This window comes from Sinocyclocheilus rhinocerous, unplaced genomic scaffold (assembly GCF_001515625.1).
Source record: "Sinocyclocheilus rhinocerous isolate Xijiao unplaced genomic scaffold, SAMN03320098_v1.1 scaffold1708, whole genome shotgun sequence".
NCBI lineage: Eukaryota > Metazoa > Chordata > Actinopteri > Cypriniformes > Cyprinidae > Sinocyclocheilus > Sinocyclocheilus rhinocerous.
This window is the reverse complement of record NW_015648635.1, coordinates 1,270,350-1,291,217: the sequence shown is the minus strand read 5'-3', so window position 1 is coordinate 1,291,217 and position 20,868 is coordinate 1,270,350. Positions and strand designations below refer to the sequence as shown.

Sequence of the window (20,868 nt, the reverse complement as noted above, 5' to 3'; positions counted from 1 at the left end):
CCAAAGGTTTTAACACCTTATTGCTTTTTTTTTCTGTCTGTCTTGATTTTTTTGTCAGGTAATGACTGATCATGGATTTATTATGTTCGGTTTTGTTGTACTTTTAGCATGTTGAATGGTGTCACCATGACACACAATTTAAAAATAATCATGACTTTGAGTCTCTTTTTAAGATGTTATGCAAGTTATGAGATAATAATTAAATAATTATGAAATATTTAAATTATTATCTCATAACTTACATAACATCTTAAAAAGAGACTCAAAATCATAATTATTTTAAAATAAATTAAATAATTATATATATGTATATATTCAATATATTTCAGTTGGGTTCATTATATATATACAAAAATTAAAACAAATACAAATGAAATATATTGAATGTATGAAGTCATACTGTAGGCCTATAGCTGTAGGAGCTTTTTAAAAATAATTGTAATTAATTTAGTTTTGATGTATTGTCAGAAGTGGTCTTGCATAATTGTTGAAAAAAAAACTATAACCAATTTTAACCAATATTTTTAACCAATTATATCCAGTATAATAAAAATAGACTATTATCAATGAATTATCGACCATAAAGATCCCATTTTCATTCAATCCAAAAGAATTGCACAATACTGAATATATATATAGTAAAAACAAGATACAATTTTGCTGTTTTTATGCGAGCAATTTCTAAATCACAATCATAATTTCATTTATCATTGAGCATTAGTAGTCGCTGAATTATCAAGGTCTTGAAGTTGTTTTTAGTTATTTTTCAGTTTTTGCTGTTTATTAATGACTTTTGTCTCTTTTCAGTCACTATGCTGTACTTTTTGAGCTTCATTCTGCTTCTAGGTGAGAAACACATATAAAGACATAATGACTTTTTTATACTGTACAAACTACATATTTTTATTCCCGTTAAATCCCTAATTGACAGAATAATATTCAATTTTGTCATTTAGTATGATTTACAAGCCGTTTACCTCATGGCGACCAAAAAAAAAAAAAAGTTCCCACAAGTTCAAAAATGTCAGCTTTTACTATCCTTGTGGGCATCCGGGTTTACCCGGACCCCAACATAGGGTTTTACTGGACCACAAACCCCACTATTTAATCATTAAAACAAATGGTGCATGTGACTCCCCTCAACCTTTGTGTTTTTCAAACAGACAGTGTAGTAAATGCTGCCGTCAGTAAAACCAATGTGATAAGTGACGTTCCGGTGAGGTTGGTGGATGGTAATAATGCTTGTTCCGGAAGGGTCGAAATTTACAAGGACAGCGACCGGGGCACCATTTGTGATGAAGGGCTGGATGATGTCGAAGGCAACTTGGTCTGCTATGAGGCAGGCTGCGGTCCTCTCATATCCATACAGCCTAGTGCTTTCTTTGGGGAGGGTTCGGGATCGCTGCTGACGGATGACCTAAACTGTTTCGGTAATGAGAGCTCGGTGCTCGACTGCATTTGGGGGAACCACGCCGACGTGTGTGACCACACGAAAGATGGTGGAGTCATCTGTGACTGTAGGTTACATTCATATTATTATCAAAATCATACATTATTCCAACACTCTTAAAAATAAAGGTTCCAAAAGGGAGGCTCTGTAGAAGAGTCATTTTGGGTTCCACAAAGAACCTTTTAGTCAACAGTTCTTAAAATATCAACTTTTCATAATGTGGAGAAAATGTTTAAAAATTTAAAGAACTTTCCACTATAAAGAACCTTTTGTGCGATGGAAAGGTTCCATGGATGTTAAAGGTTCTTCATGGAACTATAGATTTCAATAAAGAACTTTTATTTTTAAGAGTGAAAAAGAATGTTTATTTTTAAGTGAAAGAACTTATGGGACTTTTCATTTAGCCACCCTTAGGTTACAAGGCGGCAGTCGCATGTGTTCAGGGGACAGTGGGGAACAGTCTGCAACACCACCTGGGATCTCCTGGACTCATTGGTGGTGTGTAAAGAACGTGGCTGTGGAAATCCAATAGCTTCATACTACTATGCTTATTTTGGGCAGGGAACAGGTCCAGTATGGATGGATGGCGTCAGTTGCACTGGTCGTGAGAGTTTGTTGAAAGATTGTGTGTTTAGCGGTTGGGGAGTGACCACTTGCACACATGCTGATGATGCTGGAGTCACTTGCTCAGGTAATTATGATCACTTGAACCCCAAATTAAACCAAAGAAATACACTGGGAATGTTTACACTATAGGGCTGGGTGATATGGGCAAAAAAAAAAAAGATCAGATAAAATTTTTCATATCAGTCAATATAGATAAATCTCGATACATTTCAAATCTTGATTTCTTTCAAGTTTAAAGGCAGATTTTTGCTCCTAAGTGAAAGTTGTTCAGACCACTAATTGTGGTTTTATATGGTGAAACCATAGTAAATGATGGCAATTAGTAGATTCAATGCCTTCTGACTGTATCGTTGTGCTCAGTGTTTCTCCTGTTTGTCAGCGGTTTCATCTGGCTTTAAACTAGTTTAAATCACCGAGTCATTTGTGTTATTCGCTGAATTCAAGCGTTTTGCACTTCAAATGAGTAGTGCGGTTTCGTTCCGCTTTTGGTGCCTAAACTACGGTGGCCGAGAAGTGCTAAACAAATCACACGACTCTGCTGTTCTTCGGCTGGTTCTTCCCTGTATACGTTGATTGACAGATGTCTCGTCCAGTCAGCGGTGAGTAATCCCAAACCAATGGCGTTGTCTCAAACTATACCTACCTTTTCCGGTTTGTCTGATTTGTCGTTGTGTTTTCTGACTTGTTATTTTGTTTTCGAATTTGCCATTGTGTTTTCTGACTTGTTATAATGTTTTCTGAATTGTTGTTGTGCTTTCTGAATTTTTATTTTGTTTTTTAGACTTGCATTTGCGTTTGTAATTTGTTATTTTGATTTCAGAATTGTGATTTGTTTAGCACTTCTCGGCCACCGTACTAAACACTATATCGAACATTTATCGAACTCGTTTTATCGTTTTACACGCACTAATTTCTTTTAATCCGAATGAATCCAATCCAATATTAAATTCTGAAAGTTCTGTTTATACATTTTCAAACCAAACAGTAATTTAAAGGTGTTGTAGGCTATGTAATTTTTTGACTGCGCTAAAACATAAAAATACCATTTGTTTGCAGACATTTAGATGCATGTTAAGTTCACATACTTGTTTTTCAGAAAAACAACGCTACAATCAGTAATCACTGTTGCCAACTCTTGCAAGACAAATAAGCAACTGCAGCTTCAAAAACAAGCCCGATATTACTTGATTATTTATTATCAATTATTTATTACCAGCAGGGGCGCATTAATGCACGGGCTTCAAGGGACTGAAGCCCAGCGGCCTACACTAGGAAGGGGCCCCACTGGCTGCAGGGAAATTATATTTCTTGAATAATTATTTATATGGGAGTTTGCAGCAGTGACAACAACGTTCTGTAAACAAACTCACACACTCATTTTTTTTAGCGATGCCCTGGTTGTAGTAGCCTATAATAGTGAATGGCTTAGTTTAGGTTCCCCCCACACAGTTAGTATAGTTGGTATGTTCCACGTGTTCCATCGATATACTGTAAGCGGAATGTACAATACATTCGCTAGTAAATAACCGCAGCACATGAGTATCTTTATGTCAACACGCAGATTAACAAGAAACAGAACACTGCTGTGTGAAAGGAACTGGACCGGACAACGTTCTGTAACGGCATACAGTGAGAGTTCAGTAACTTGCTTGGATGTAATCTGTGTGCCATCTGTGTTCCATAAATAGTGCTGCTTCAAAGTCTCAATTTTAAATCTTAGGATGGAAAAATAGGAATTGTCCTATTGCTTAAATGTGATCATTAAACTTTATACGGCTGTGATTGAACTAATTAAACGTGAGCACGTCATGTTTTAAAATAAAAACGCAGTTAGCAATCACCAAATAACCCACATTTATGCCAACATGCCTTGTTGTTTTGATCTACTGATGATGAATAATTAATATTTTGTGTGATTTATGGTGTTTAAATCATACCTGTAAACTCACATTTCAGCCAGGAAAGTTTTGATGGCATTTTCCTTTCATATTACCTCCGTATAATGCCCGTAATGACGTAGTGTTTACTTTATGCATCTCCTCTGTGTCTCACCGCGTCACCCTAGCGCCATTTTGGAGAGTATCCACTGAACGCAAACAGCGTACACACAGAACAACATACACTGTTTGCGATCAGTGGATACTCTCCAAAATGGCGCTAGGGTGACACTAGGATTGAGCTCAACTGATCCAGTTAAGCTCAATCTGAATTAATTTTTGGATTTGAAATTCCAGAAGTTACTGCAAGCATGTGTTAATGGAACATTTTCACAAACATCCTCCTTTCTCTTCTTCAGAGTTTAGGCTTGCAGATGGACTAAACAACAGTGGGGAACTGTTTTGGACAATGGCTGGAATGTGTTGGGTGGAGATGTGATCTGCAAACAGATGGGTTGTGGAAGTGCACAATGGTGGATCTGCTTTTGGGAAGGGTTCAGGTACGGCATGGATGTATGATACCACATGCATGGGAACTGAAATCTCCCTGAAAATATGTATTTCAGGCTATGAGAAAAAGAGTTCGCACAACGATGACGCAGGAGTGGTCTGCAGAGGTATAAGTGTGAGCGACAAACAAAGAACTACGATGATTACGCCAAGACCACACGTCAAATGCAATGTGATTTCATCGGAATTTTTCTTCTTTCAGAGGTGAAACTGGTAAACAGCCAAAGCGTTTGTTATGGCACAGTGCAGGTTCGTTATACTGAAGATTGGGGAACAATATGTCACTACAATTGGGATCTACTGGACGGTATTGTGTTGTGCCGAGAACTCGGCTGTGGTCCTCTTAAAGAGGCATACGCCTCGGCTTATTTTGGGAACGGTACAGGGAACATAGTGATGGATAATGTTCTGTGTACCGGCAGTGAGTCCTCACTGGAGGAGTGCAGTCACTCTACGTCTGTAAACAGCCTCTGTACACATTCACAGGATGCTGGAGTCATCTGCGGAGGTAAATTCAAACAAAAAGAGGTTTGAAATGAACAAATGTACTTATATATACAAATATGTTGCACATGTTTGCAAACACCTAGTTTTGTTGCAAGAAAAGATTAGGAGCATGTTCAAAACTGCATATTTCGGAGCAAGTTGTCACACTTTTTACCGCAAACCTTAAAGTCTTTAATACAAACAAGCTTTTGGATGTTTCCACCAATATGGACCATTTTCAAATTGTATTATTTATTCATTTACTCCAATAGAAAAAAAGGGGGGAGGGGCACACAGTAGCACTTCTACGACTTACCAAACGTGAAAAAAAAGAAATATAGAAAGATTTATTACATTGATCAAAGGAAAGAATGATGTCAAATTAGCTGTCATTCCCTCAGCTATTGCATTAGAAACACTCACACAGTAGCGTTAACTAATTTTCTGTAATTTAATCATTTAAGTGTACTGTCATATATGTGCATTACTTTTTTTTAAATAATACAATTATAAAAAATGAATAGATTTACAATGTCAATAACTGTGAAACACATCATCACAGTCTGCGAAAAGGGTCAATTGTCCAGAAAAAAAAGTACAGTTTATTTACATTTTCTGTGACAACATGACCCTATAGTGTTTTACAATGGGAATTTGCCTTAATAAAATTTAGTCATAATAATATATATATATAAAAAAAATCTAACATAAATCAATTCATGCATAATAACAACAATTAACAATTAAATGTGTGTAAGGTGCTTTGGCCATCAAATTGTATATATGAACTGTATATATATGAACTATATATTCTTACATGAATGCCCTCTGAGATGTGTTGTCACTTACTTTGTCTCTCAGAAGTGAGATTGGTAGATGGAGACAGCATTTGTTCTGGAAGGGTGGAGGTTCTTAGAAACAACCAGTGGGGAACTGTTTGTGGCGACAGCTGGGATATGACTGACACTGTCTGTTGAGAGCTGGGCTGTGGAAGTCCGGTAGAGGTAAACAAAGGTGCTTATGGAAGCGGTATTGGACCAATATGGAAGGATGATGTGAAATGTACAGGCATGGAGTCAACATTGAAGAACTGCAGGTCAAACGGATGGGGAGTTCATGACTGTGAGCATGCAAATGATGCAGGCGTTGTCTGCCGAGGTGAACTTCCTGACAGCATTTTCTTACATGTATATATTTTCAAAATATATAATCCATGTTTGACAACTTTATCATTTTAATTAGGGCTGTATTAATTTTACTTTGACAATTATTCAATATTGCAACAACATTGCAACTGGATTTGGTGCAATGCATAACAACTTCTACAGACCTCCTTAGTAAAAAGTCCATAACAAGAAAAATGTCATTAAAAAATAAATAAAAGTCCACAAAATACATTGGGAGTTAGGGCTGCACAATTTGAGGGGAAATTAAATTGTGACTTTACTAATAAAAATTGTGATTTATTTTAAAAAAAATGTATGGCTGCACAATTTGGCCAATAATTTTGTGATTATATATCAATATGACTATAGTAATAATAATAATAATAATAAGACAAAAATAATAAATATTACTAGTGTAATCAGGGTTATTATAGTTAACTAAAACTATGACCAAAAAAACTTTTACTTGAAATGAACTTGAACCGAAATAAAATAAAATAGAAAAAAAACGTAAACTTACTTTATTACAGGTAGTTGCCAAAGCAACATTTCTCATTTTCATTAAGTTTAATTTCAGTTTACATAAAATAACTAATATTAAAACTGAAATAAAATCATAAAAACTATGCAGACACTAAAAAAGCAAAAACTAACAAAAATAACAAAGACATGCAACAAAACCACAAACAATTTAACTTGCATTAAAATGAAAACAAAATATAAAAATAAAAACAAATTGTGCATAATTATTATTATTATTAACTATAAAAATACCTCAGTGATACTAAAATAACACTAATTGTAATATTTCACTGTAAAGATAATAATAATAATACATTTGAAAACACTGAATTATGAGCTGCTTGTGCATAAATTAACAGTGTTGTGCTTCATTTTGAAACACTAGCACATATTTGATCTATTTCAATTGCTGACTTTGTGATTTGATAATCACAGCAAGTCAGATCGCAATTTCGGTTTTATTTCGATGATTCATGCAGCCCTACTGTGTATTATTACAATTACAATCAATAATTAAATTCTGTTACGAATACATTGAATTATCATTGTCTATTATTAATGTATGCATAGAGATGGATCAGGAACTCTTCGGACTTCTTTCTAGAGGTACGGTTGGTGAATACGAATAACCACTGTCAGGGCACAGTGCAGGTGTATCATGACGGCCGGTGGGGAACAGTGTGCCACAACAGCTGGGATATCGCAGATGGTTTAGTGCCCTGTAGAGAGCTGGGCTGTGGTGGGAACGCACAGCCCTTGGCAAGTGCATATTTTGGGCCTGGTGATGAACCAATATGGATGGATTCACTCAGATGCAAAGGTGATGAGTCAAACCTGAGGAAATGCCAGTTTGGTGGGTGGGGAAACCATCAATGCATTCATGCATATGATGCAGGAATCATCTGCAGAGGTGCGTCCATGTCCAAACCCATACAGTACATCAGTCCTCTATGGAAGCTTGTTTGTTTTTTCACAATTCTTACAGTTTGTATCTCACATTTCAGATTTTCTTTCACAAAATTCTGAAGAAAAAAGTCTGAATTACTAGGTATAAACTCTGAATCATGAGCTGCTCGCGCGTAATTTAACACAGTGCTGCGCTTCACTCTAAAACACCTTTGCGATCTGATAAATGCAATTCTGAGTTTCTATCTGAAAGGAAAATAAAAATGTAAAACTGATTTTCTTTACATGTTAAATGTTTATTTGCTTTCTGATTGAATATATTTCATATATTTATACACCAGCCTCCTAAAATAAGTCACATAATTTGCTTAACTGTGTATTCATTTATATGGTGTTACATTTCTTTACATAAACAAAGGTTTCCAGAGTAAAGCAGATTAATCAAATGTTTTGAAAATTCTTGTAAATAAATAAATTAATGAATAAAAAAAAAAAGTTATTCCACTTTGTTCTTTTTCCTGACTTTGCTCCAGGACATTATATATATTTTCCATTTATACAGTTTTCAGTATTGTAGAGTGAAGCAACAGAAAGATTAGCATTAGTTATAATTAGGATTTAACAGTGTGCAAGAGGTGCTTGTACACCCGAAATCCTGCCGCTTGCACGTGCACAGCTCTTAGTAGCGATTATAAATATTATAAACATTAATATATGTCATTAGCCATATACAGTAAATCTTATGCACGCACTAAGGTGAGCCACATGACTTCTTCCTGCTTTCACACTCAACATTAGCCCACCTTTCAGAAGCGCCTGTTGCAAAAATGGTCATCTTTTGTATTCATGTTCAGATTTTGAAGGCATTTTTAGATGTACTTCAGGGTGTTTTGCATGTAGACTGATGCCGCTCTATGGTGGGGGCGGGGCGTGGCGGTTTAGATTTAGAATAACGAATTAGGTCATAACTTGGTGATATTAGTGTAGTATAAGTCCAAACGAATGTCCAAAATAAAATAAATAAAACTCACTCCTCCTTGGCACCCTGACTGTGCGGCTGCCTAGTTCACAAGGCATGCCTCAGCCCTGCCTGTGAATATAACAGGTTTATAATTAAAATCAACAATGCATAAATATTTACATATATTTTACATGTAGCTGATTACAGAACCGGCTTTACTGATAAGATGCGCGTTAAATATCGCATGCGATTAATCGTGCAGCCCTATATAAGAGACACCCAACACCTCCCAGTTTACAAACCTGTGGCTGTTCTCTGCTGGCGAAATACCTGCTCATCAGGCTGTATTCTCCAGTTCACACTATAATTCCCTTTACTTTCAACCACATGCCTCATCTGTGAAAATCAGGGAAATTGTAGTAAGAAAACACTCAAGCTAGAGTGAATACACACATTGAGCACACTTTTTGTCCTTTCACTTTATCAAAAGGTTTAAATCTTTTTATTTATTTATTTATTTATCTATCTATCTATTATCTATTTTTATTGCAAAGTTTGTTTGATAAAAGTTAACACGAACCTTACCATATCCAGAAGCTTATTTTTGATATCTGGATCATTGACATTGATGCCAATCTTGGCCTTCACCACAATCCTCACCACAACTTTTCTCACAGTTTCTGTGAAGTGAAACATTGACAAGGAAGAATGATTTGTCATAATGGCATCTAGTCATTGCATTTGTCAGGAAAACTGGGATGGGAATGACATAATTCTAAACCTTCCTCTTGTGTTTAAAAACCGGGTACAACTTCTGTGTTAGGGGTCAAATTGACATTGGTTTTCAGGCAATCTGCCAACTATGGAAAATGCTACAGATTCATGTAAAAACAGAAAACATCTATTGTGGCCGATCTGAGAAAAAATATAAAATATGTAAGAAATCGAATAATTCCCATCTGTTTTTATTGTGTTAAAGGTCAATTTGTCCCACGTATCTATATGTTCAGAATTATCTGAGGTGCAAAGTATAAATAGCATTTAACATAATTAGTACTTGGTGTAAGTAGTTGCTATTTGTACTTCCCCTGCCTTTTTGTAACGTCTATTTCTAAAACCTTGTGAGGATAAAATAGTTTCTCACACTTCTCTTCAATGCTGCAACACTCTAATAATTGAGATCTAAAAAACTAACAACCAAAACTCAAACAGATGAAGAAACAGTGAATTTTCCTTGGATGATTCAGAAGACATTTCATAAGTTCTCATGTATTTCATATTTTAATGTCTGACAAGTTAAAATAAAGGATTTATGTTTTTTTTTAACCCTTTAGTGTTTTCCAGAGTGTTGATTTTTGTCAAAATGCATGGAAACCATTGAGGGTCAATGGGGGAGTCTGTATGACCCCTACACAAAGGTTTCCAAAATTTCCATCTATGTGTTGAACCTTTGCATGCACATTCATGACCCTAAATGAGAAATATTCACCAAATTTTAAGAAGAAATAAATAGTTTAACCAGTATTTAAGCAGTTTGAAAATCAAGTGTGGGTCAATCTGACCCCAACACAACAGGAGGGTTAAGCTATACATCATTTGAGAGGCACATATGTAAGTTGATCTTACTTTTGCAAAAAACTGCCGCATGAAGCCCATCAAAACAACTGCTCACACCCCATCCAGTAAAAGGACAGTCCCGCACTGTCAACTCCTTTCCTGTACAGGCCAGCTGATCCATCTATATTTGTCCTGAAGGTTGCACATACGCTTTCGGCTCTGCAATGTCTCCACAGTAAAGCTCTTGACACAACACTGTAGCATCTGCTAGATCCCAGCCCGAGTGACACACTGCGCCCCACTGCTCATTATACCGAATCTGAACTCTGCCATCACACTCACTGGAACCATCGACCAGCTTCACATCTGTTGAAAGAGTTTTACATGTTAACATTTGCACTCTTCAAGACCCATCTGTGCCCATCAGATGTTTAAAACAGAGAGCAGACAAAATCTTGAAAATGCAATTGATTTTCTAAGAATCGCTGAGTTCTGTTTAGCATACAGCTATTTTATTCACAATTTGAGTTGAATTACTGAAATAAATGAACTTTTCCACGACATTCTTATTTATTGAGATGCACCTGTATACACATAATAAAAGCTGCATAATAAAAGCAATAATACTGTTTGTGTGATGTCTGTACTTTTTACAGAATCTAATGTGTCAATTTTTGAATGAAGAACTGTGCTTAAGTTATCTATTATTCCAGCATTATCAATTTTGAATTTTTGTACATGTAAATTTGAGTTTTGAGTAAATCAAAGTTTACTGACTTAAAAGAATAGTTCACCAAAAATGAAAATTCTGCTAGTTGAACTACATCTTGAATGCAATGGTAACACTTTATAATAAGATCCCATGAATTAACGTTAGTTATGAGCAATATATTTTTATAGTATTTATTCATCTTTAATTAAAAATACAAAACTCTTAAAAAATAAATGTTCCAAAAGGAGGTTTTGATCCCATAGAAAAAAGATTTTTGGTTCTCCGGAGAACTTTTCAGTGAACATTTCTTGAAAGAACCCTTTTCTTCTCAGTGTAAAGAACATTTTAATAATCTAAAGAACCTTCTTCTGCTATAAAGAATCTTTAGTGGAATGGAAAGGTTCTATAGATGTTAAAGGTTCTTCAAGAAACCATCAATGCCAATAAAGAACCTTTAATTTTAAGAGTGAACTGTTCATGTCAACTGAGGACCATTAAATAATATTAACAGATACGACTTTTGATTTTAATAATGTTTTAGTAAATGTTGGAATGAATATTAACTAAGATGAATAGATGGTTTAGAAATATTTTTCATTGTTAGTTACTAATGCACTTAATGTTAATGCAACCTTATCATTATGTGTTATCAATGCAGTGTAAGTTGCTTTGGATAAAAGTGGCTACCAAATATCTGGTCCTACTCTGATCTTAAACTGCTGTTGGAAATTATTCTTTTATGTTTTACATAAAAAAACAACAGCATATGGTTTGGAATGGCGTGGGTAAATAATGAGTAATAACAGAATTTCTCGCTGAACTCTAGTTTCAAAGCAACATGCAAAATGCATCCAAGATATTTATATACTCACTGTTACAGGTGACTCCAGCGTCTTTAAAATGTTTGCAGCTCTGTATTCCCCATTTTGTTGATGCACAGTTCACAAGTGAAGCCTCAGTCCCAGTACATTGTACATCACCCATCCATACTGGTCCTACACCTGGTCCAAAATAAGCAGCATTCTTTGCCTCAATCACATTCCCACAATTCAGTTCTTTACACACCACTGCAGCATCTGTTCGATCCCAGCCATCATCACACACTGTTCCCCACTGACCGTCATGAAGAACCTCCACTCGTCCCGAACAAGAGTTAGTGCCATTATCAACCTAATAAAGGATAACACTTAAAACAGAGTAAGAGATTAGAAAAGTTTGGTTCTATTCAGTATATGCAATATTTACATAGCTTTCATCCACCTTCACAGATGACTCCAGCGTCTTCTGAATGCTCACAGTCATGTATTCCCCATCCAGGTGTCCTACAGTTCATCAGTGAAGACTCCGTGCCAGTGCAGTTGATCTCATCCATCCATATTTCTCCTGAACCTTCTCCAAAATAAGCTTCACTCATTGCCTCGATCACATTCCCACAACCAATCTCTCTACACACCAGTGCAGCATGTGATTGATCCCAGCCATCATCACACACTGTTCCCCACTGACCATCATGAAGAACCTCCACTCGCCCAGAACAAAAATTGATACCATTCGTCAGCCTCAGAAAAGATTCGACTGGAGTTCCATTTCCGAAATCTGTATGAATTATAAAACACGTTATGGGCATCCACAACATACTTCTTAAACTTCAATAACATACTACAATCATTTAAAATCTTCTTCATACCCAATATGAGAATGAGCCACAAAGAATTAAACATTGTGCCCTGAAAGAAATACAAAATTATTACTTTGACTCTCTTAAGTTAAAAATCAGAAAATTATGCAACTTCAGTGTTTTTATTGTTTAAAAGTAGGTTTCGCACATTTCTGACAAAATATCGGCACATTAATTTTTTATAATTAAAGGGGAAAATACATAATTTTTGATAAGCAAACAAAATCAACTACACCAGAAATAATCATAAATGTTGTCAGAATCGAATAAAACGCAGTATTTAATAAAATCTGTAAACGAAAGAAAATGATTCATTATTAGATTTCTTTACCCTGTTAATATGCCAGTCCCTTCAGAAGTGTCTTTGTCTCTGTGACGGCGTGAGATCAAGTTAAGGAGGTTTCAAGGTGATTTCATTTAGTTGTAGAATCAGTTGAGGTCTTGGCTCCTCCCCTCCGATTTCCTTACAAGACAGTGATCAACATCAAATATTTACATAGCTTTCATCCACCTTCACAGATGACTCCAGCGTCTTCTGAATGCTCACAGTCATGTATTCCCCATCCAGGTGTCCTACAGTTCATCAGTGAAGACTCCGTGCCAGTGCAGTTGATCTCATCCATCCATATTTCTCCTGAACCTTCTCCAAAATAAGCTTCACTCATTGCCTCGATCACATTCCCACAACCAATCTCTCTACACACCAGTGCAGCATGTGATTGATCCCAGCCATCATCACACACTGTTCCCCACTGACCATCATGAAGAACCTCCACTCGCCCAGAACAAAAATTGATACCATTCGTCAGCCTCAGAAAAGATTCGACTGGAGTTCCATTTCCGAAATCTGTATGAATTATAAAACACGTTATGGGCATCCACAACATACTTCTTAAACTTCAATAACATACTACAATCATTTAAAATCTTCTTCATACCCAATATGAGAATGAGCCACAAAGAATTAAACATTGTGCCCTGAAAGAAATACAAAATTATTACTTTGACTCTCTTAAGTTAAAAATCAGAAAATTATGCAACTTCAGTGTTTTTATTGTTTAAAAGTAGGTTTCGCACATTTCTGACAAAATATCGGCACATTAATTTTTTATAATTAAAGGGGAAAATACATAATTTTTGATAAGCAAACAAAATCAACTACACCAGAAATAATCATAAATGTTGTCAGAATCGAATAAAACGCAGTATTTAATAAAATCTGTAAACGAAAGAAAATGATTCATTATTAGATTTCTTTACCCTGTTAATATGCCAGTCCCTTCAGAAGTGTCTTTGTCTCTGTGACGGCGTGAGATCAAGTTAAGGAGGTTTCAAGGTGATTTCATTTAGTTGTAGAATCAGTTGAGGTCTTGGCTCCTCCCCTCCGATTTCCTTACAAGACAGTGATCAACATCAGAAATAAACTCTTACTATCAAGCAGTCCATCTTTCAGAATGTAAACCTATAAAAAGCTTGGTTAAATTGAAACCAGGAATGAATTTCTCATCTGCAGTACATTGTTGGTTGCACCATTGGATGTTTGAACAACAATCAATGTATATTTTTATGAAGTGAATGCTCTCATATACTACATAATCATATAGCTGTGAAGAGGAGATCTGTCAGTTTTCAAATATTAAATATTTATGGCATCACTTGAATATTTGAGTGGGTCAGTTTCATGAAACTCCCTTTACAAATTTGCAAAAACATGCAAATTACATGGAAACAAAATGTCAACATTCATAAATGCTAGAACTCTAGATTTGTTTGTGTTTACATGGACACAGTGGCCAACACATCACGCCAGCGAGGTTCTTATGCACGAGACAAATAATTGAACTGGAATTTTCCATACCTTTAACTTATACCTATCAGATGCAATAAAAACAGTTCCTTCACATTTCGGGTATGAAAAATTCTCTATATACTGTATGTTTTGTTTAACACCACATTCATACAGCAAGTCAAAAAGCTCAGATATTTATGATCAAACATTGATAAGGTGGAGATAAGCTTGTTGTCAGTATAAGCTCATTTTATGTCCCTGCAAACAAATTACATTCTGGAGAATTTCCCTGAAGAGAATTAGAATGGGAAGTTTGCATATTGTTCAGGTTGAAATAGTAATTTGATTATGTGCAGCACAGTAGAATCCAGCAAAAACATGTTTGAATTCCAAGATGTTTTGTTTATCAAATGTGAATGTCAGTGCTATTTACTTGGTAGATAAAAATGCACACCTGTGTGTAAATTCACATTGATATGAATCAGTTTGGATGATGTTCAGGCTGTATAGTGGCTGTGGTCAAGGATGAACAAGAGGAAAACAGTCTGCATAACTGTCACACGTCCACTGTTTAAATAGACTACCTCAATCCTATAAGAAGTAGTCACAGACAACCATCTAGCCAGGTATTGCCCTAAAACATTAGCATATTGATATAATGAATGTTTTCGTATGCATTTAGCATAAGTATGTAATGTGCTAAAATAGATTACAACTTAGGAAATCTCCCCATTATACTGTTGAATAGGTTTTAGAATTAGCAATAAATCAACTACATGCAAGAGTTTTGATTAGCAATAAATCAACTACACCAGAATTAATTACAAATATTGTTAGTATCTAATAAAATATATTTGCAAACTAACAAAAATGATTCAAATTATTAGATTTCTTTACCCTGTTATTATGCCAGTCCCCTCAGAAGTGTCTTTGTCTCTGTGATGGCGTGAGGTCAAGTTAAGGAGGTTTCAAGGTGATTTCATTTAGTTGTAGAATCAGTTGAGGTCTTGGCTCCTCCCCTCCGATTTCCTTACAAGACAGTGATCAACATCAGAAATAAACTCTTACTATCAAGCAGTCCATCTTTCAGAATGTAAATCTATTAAATGCTCAGGAAGTGCTTGCTTAAATTGATAGCCATGAAACCAGGAATTAATTTTTCATCAACAGTACATTGTTGGATGCACCATTGGAAGTTTCAACAACATTCAATGTATGTTTTCATGATGTGATTCGATTTCAAAGCAAATCCACTCAAATTAATTATGGGAATGCTTTCATATACCATATGCTCATATAGCTGTGAAGAGGAGATCTGTCACTATTCAAATATCAAAATATATTGATGGCATTACTTTGAGTGGGTCAGTTTCATGTGAAGTTTCAACCAAAATGTGAAGAAACTGTTTTTATTACATTTCAAAGTTAAACTTATACGTATGAGATGCAATAAAAACAGTTCCTTCACATTTCAGGTATGAAAAATTCCAGTTTAATACCTATGAGTAAATTCACATTGATATGAATCAGTTTGGATGACGTTCAGGCTGTATGGTGGCTGTGGTCAAGGATGAACAAGAGGAAAACATATATTACTGTCACACGTCCACTGTTTAAAGACTACCGCAATCTTTTAGACAACCATCTAGCCAGGTATTACCTTAAAAACATTAGCATATATCATAAGTGTTACATATATATCATAAATGTTTTCTTATACACATTTGCATGATGTATTTTTGTTGACTTGAGAATACAGGTGCTATGTTTCAAATGTTATTTATTTCAAATTTAAAATTGCTTCAAATTTCAAGTTTTGAAAACTGCTTCAAACTTAAAATCTTCAAACAATTTGGCTAGATATTCTGAAGTCAACTTGTCAAGTCAGCAAGTCAAATTTGTCTTTTTAATCTAGTTAATAACATTGCTTGTCTCTGCCCAGACAGTCCATTCTTGTGATGTTTTTGAGTCATTTTAAACACTTACTGCCTATTATATGAAATTCAAAAATAGATTTAACTAAACATTGCATTTTTGTGATACATTATTATGATGATTATTATTATATTATTAAGTACTATTGAAGATTAAACATTCTATTTCTTTCATGCTTTTTATGCTAGATCCTATACCATCTAAGCCACTAAAATAGGTGATTCCAGAAGTCATAGATCCTCTTTTGAATATGATTAATTCATCATTGTCATTAGGATATGTCCTAAAAACCTTGTTTCTAAGCCTCTCATTAAAAAAAAAATCACAACATGATCCTAGAGAATTAGTTCATTACAAACCGATCTCAAATCTCCCTTTTCTGTCAAAGATACCAGAAAAGGTAGTCTCCTCACAACTATGTTCTTTCTTAGAGAAAAATGGTATCTGTGAGGATTTCCAGTCAGGATTTAGACCGTATCATAGCATCTGTGACTGCTCTCATCAGAGTAACAAATTTCCTGCTCTTGTCATCTGATCGTGTTTGTATCTCTCTAATAGTGCTACTGGATCTTAGCGCTGCATTCGACATTATCGACAACAACATTCTTTTGAATAGACTAGAAAATTATGTTGCCATTAATGGAATTGCATTGACGTGGTTCAAATCATACTTATCTGAACGTCATCAATTCGTAGCAGTGAATGAAGAATATCGTTCACAAGTGCAGTATGGAGTACCACAAGGCTCAGTACTAGGACTGTTGCTTTTCATGCTTTACATGCTACCCCTGGGAGTTATCATCAGGAAACATGGTGTTAGCTTTCGCTGTTATGCTAATGATACTCAGCTCTTTGCGTCATCAGTTAGGAATCTAGGTGTGCTATTTGATAGCAACCTTTCCTTTGAAAGTCATGTTTCTAGCATTTGTAAAACTGCATTTTTCCATTTTAAAAATATATCTAAATTATGACCTATGCTCTCAATGTAAAATCCAGAAACACTAATTCATGCGTTCATGACCTCAAGGTTAGATTATTGTAATGCTTTATTGGGTGGTTGCTCTGTGCGCTTAATAAACAAACTCCAGCTGGTCCAAAATGCAGCAGCTAGAGTTTCAAGAACCAGGAAGTATGACCATATTAGCCCAGTTCTGTCATCACTGCACTGGCTCCCAATTAAACATCGTATACATTAAAATCTTGCTAATTACTTATACAGTGATTTTGCTGCTGATTTTGTACGTTTGCCCACTGACAAATAAATTATCAGTCTATAATTTTAATGGTAGGTTTATTTTAACAGTGAGAGACAGAACAACAACAAAAAAATCCAGAAAAATGAATTTCAAAAATTTTATAAATTGATTTGCATTTTAATGAGTGAAATAAGTATTTGATCCCCTATCAATCAGCAAGATTTCTGTCTCCCATGTGTCTTTTATACAGGTAACGAGCTGAGATTTGGAGCACTCTCTTAAGCTCCTAATCTCATTTTTTTACCTGTATAAAAGACACCTGTCCACAGACAACAGTTGGTGCGATTATTCGCAAATGGAAGAAACAAAATAACTGTCTATCTCCCTCGGTCTAGGGCTCAATGCAAGATCTCACCTCGTGGAGTTTCAATGATCATGAGAACGGTGAGGAATCAGCTCAGAACTACACGGGAGGATCTTGTCAATGATCTCAAGGCAGCTGGGACCATAGTCACCAAGAAAACAATTGGTAACACACTACGCCGAGAAGGACTGAAATCCTGCAGTGCCCGCAAGGTCCCCCTGCTCAAGAAAGCACATATACAGGCCTGTCTGAAGTTTGCCAGTGAACATCTGAATGATTCAGAGGAGAACTGGGTGAAAGTGTTGTGGTCAGATGAGACCAAAATTGAGCTCTTTGGCATCAACTCAACTCGCCATGTTTGGAGGAGGAGGAATGCTGCCTATGACCCCAAGAACACCATCCCCACCGTCAAACATGGAGGTGGAAACATCATGCTTTGGGGGTGTTTTTCTGCTAAAAGGAACAGGACAACTGCACTGCATCAAAGGGACGATGGGCGGGGCCATGCACCGTCAAGTCTTGGGTGAGAACCTCCTTCCCTCAGCCAAGGCATTGAAAATGGGTCGTGGATGGGTATTCCAGCATGACAATGACCCAAAACACATAGCCAAGGCAACAAAGGAGTGGCTCAAGAAGAAGCACATTAAGGTCCTGGTGTGGCCTAGCCAGTCTCCAGACCTTAATCCCATAGAAAATCTGTGGAGGGAGCTGAAGGTTCGAGTTGCCAAACGTCAGCCTCGAAACCTTAATGACTTGGAGAGGATCTGCAAAGAGGAGTGGGACAAAATCCCTCCTGAGATGTGTGCAAACCTGGTGGCCAACTACAAGAAACGTCTGACCTCTGTGATTGCCAACAAGGGTTTTGCCACCAAGTACTAAGTCACTACGTACTAAGTGCAAATCCTCCAGCATGATCTGTCAGTCATCTCTCCTCTCAACCCGTGATCAGTAAAATCTGACTCCTGCAGCTCGTGTTGGATGCAGGGTTGTCAAGTACACGTTTTTTTTTCTGATGGAATTGGGCTACTTTTAAACTGTTACCATGGGTTGATTTTCCCCGTTTGAAATGTTGCATGAATTACATTTGACTGAAATGCGTGTATTGAAACATTTTGCATTCTGTGATAAAACTGTGCTAGATGTTATGTTTTGTGAAAAAAATTTTAGGTATGGAAATGACATATTTTGAGTTTTGATATTTGGGATATGGTCATTGCGTTACTTTGGGCATTACTTTAACCACCAACCAACCACACCACAGCCCCCCACACCCACTGTCCTCTTTTTGGAAAACTAAAATATGGTCACCCTACTTTATGCGCGAGCTTGAGTGCGGAATATGCTATAATACGCCTGCCTATATATTAAAGGATGGTTTAGTATATTATTATATTAATCAATAATTCTTTTTCTATTATATCTACTTGTTTTCTTTTTATTTATTCTAAAAACAAGCAAAAAAAAAGCCTTGCTACGTATACTGTGTTAGGAGAAACCCTGCCTCCACCCCCCAACACCCACTGTCCTTTTTTTGGAAAACTAAAATATGGTCCCCCTACTTTATGCGCGAGCTTGAGTGCGGAATATGCTATAATACGCCTGCCTATATATTAAAGGATGGTTTAGTATATTATTATATTAATCAATATAATAACAAGGAAGCTCTCCATTTTAAAAATAAAATGCTATAATGACATTACGAAAAGTGCGACTGTTGCAAATCACGTTATTGCATTGCACGAGTTATGCATGCATAAGGAGTCAAATGTTTTTTTTAATTTTTATTTTGTTTCTTTTTTCATTATCAGCTTATTTATTAAATACAATAGGCCACAGCACGTATATAATTGATTCCAGGAAAAAATTTGTGGGGGTGCTATGGGGGTGCTTTTGTCTTTCTTGCGGGTGCTGAAGCACCTGCTAGCCCCTCTCTAGCGCCACCCATGATGTTTCTGTGTGTCTATGAATAGTTTGAGGTTTATTATTAATGATTGATGTTCTTGATTAATCTTTTTCATTCATTTTTATAGTCACATTTTTTTATTTATTTAACTGCAGTCACATTTGAGTATCATGCATAATTCATAACTAGTAATTAATTCAAATAAGGAAAACTTTCTCAAATTTTTGATTGGTAGCATTTGTGCTTGTAATAGATAAATAAGTTGCATTACAAAGTGTAATTTGCTGCATTTGCTGTTTTAATAAACCCGCATTATATTATTGTTTCATATTTAGTATTTTTAATATTTAATATTGTTTAATATTTTCATACAATTTTCATTCAATGTTTTTCAGCATTCAGTCTATGTGAGTTTATAGATGACTAATAAGGCTAGTAAACGTTTGGCAGGTTGCTTTTTGTATTGCATTTTTAAAAATTATTATTATTATTATTATTTATTTATTTATTAGTTTTTTTTTTTAATTAAAGTGATATATTTTGTGGAAGTATATCAGGTTATTTTAGACTGTCATGATAATAGGCGCATGCAGTTATAATAGATAAATAAGTTGCATTACAAAGTGTAATTTGCTGCATTTGCTGTTTTAATAAACCCGCATTATATTATTGTTTCATATTTAGTATTTTTAATATTTAATATTGTTTAATATTTTCATACAATTTTCATTCAATGTTTTTCAGCATTCAGTCTATGTGAGTTTATAGATGACTAATAAGGCTAGTAAACGTTTGGCAGGTTGCTTTTTGTATTGCATTTTTAAAAATTATTATTATTATTATTATTATTTATTTATTTATTAGTTTTTTTTTTTAATTAAAGTGATATATTTTGTGGAAGTATAACAGGTTATTTTAGACTGTCATGATAATAGGCGCATGCAGTTACTATTATTATTATTATTATTATTATTACAACAACTCTAATAATAATAATAATAATTATTATTATTATTATTATAACAGATATTATTGTTGTTAGTATTATTATTTATTTATCTTCATAACAATGAATCATTTGCCTGTCCCATCCCCCATCTCTTTCTCTCCCTCTCTTACACGCACACACTCTCTCTCTCTCTCTCTCTCTCTCTTACACACACACACAC

At 35.3% G+C, this 20,868-nt stretch overlaps 2 pseudogenes; one reads left to right on the top strand and one right to left on the bottom strand.

The window, feature by feature from the left end:
• The first annotated feature begins 812 nt into the window (after positions 1-812).
• On the top strand, positions 813-7,766 carry LOC107710091 (deleted in malignant brain tumors 1 protein-like; annotated as a pseudogene).
• A 729-nt stretch (positions 7,767-8,495) lies between these two features.
• On the bottom strand, positions 8,496-12,916 carry LOC107710133 (soluble scavenger receptor cysteine-rich domain-containing protein SSC5D-like; annotated as a pseudogene).
• Positions 12,917-20,868: the final 7,952 nt, after the last annotated feature.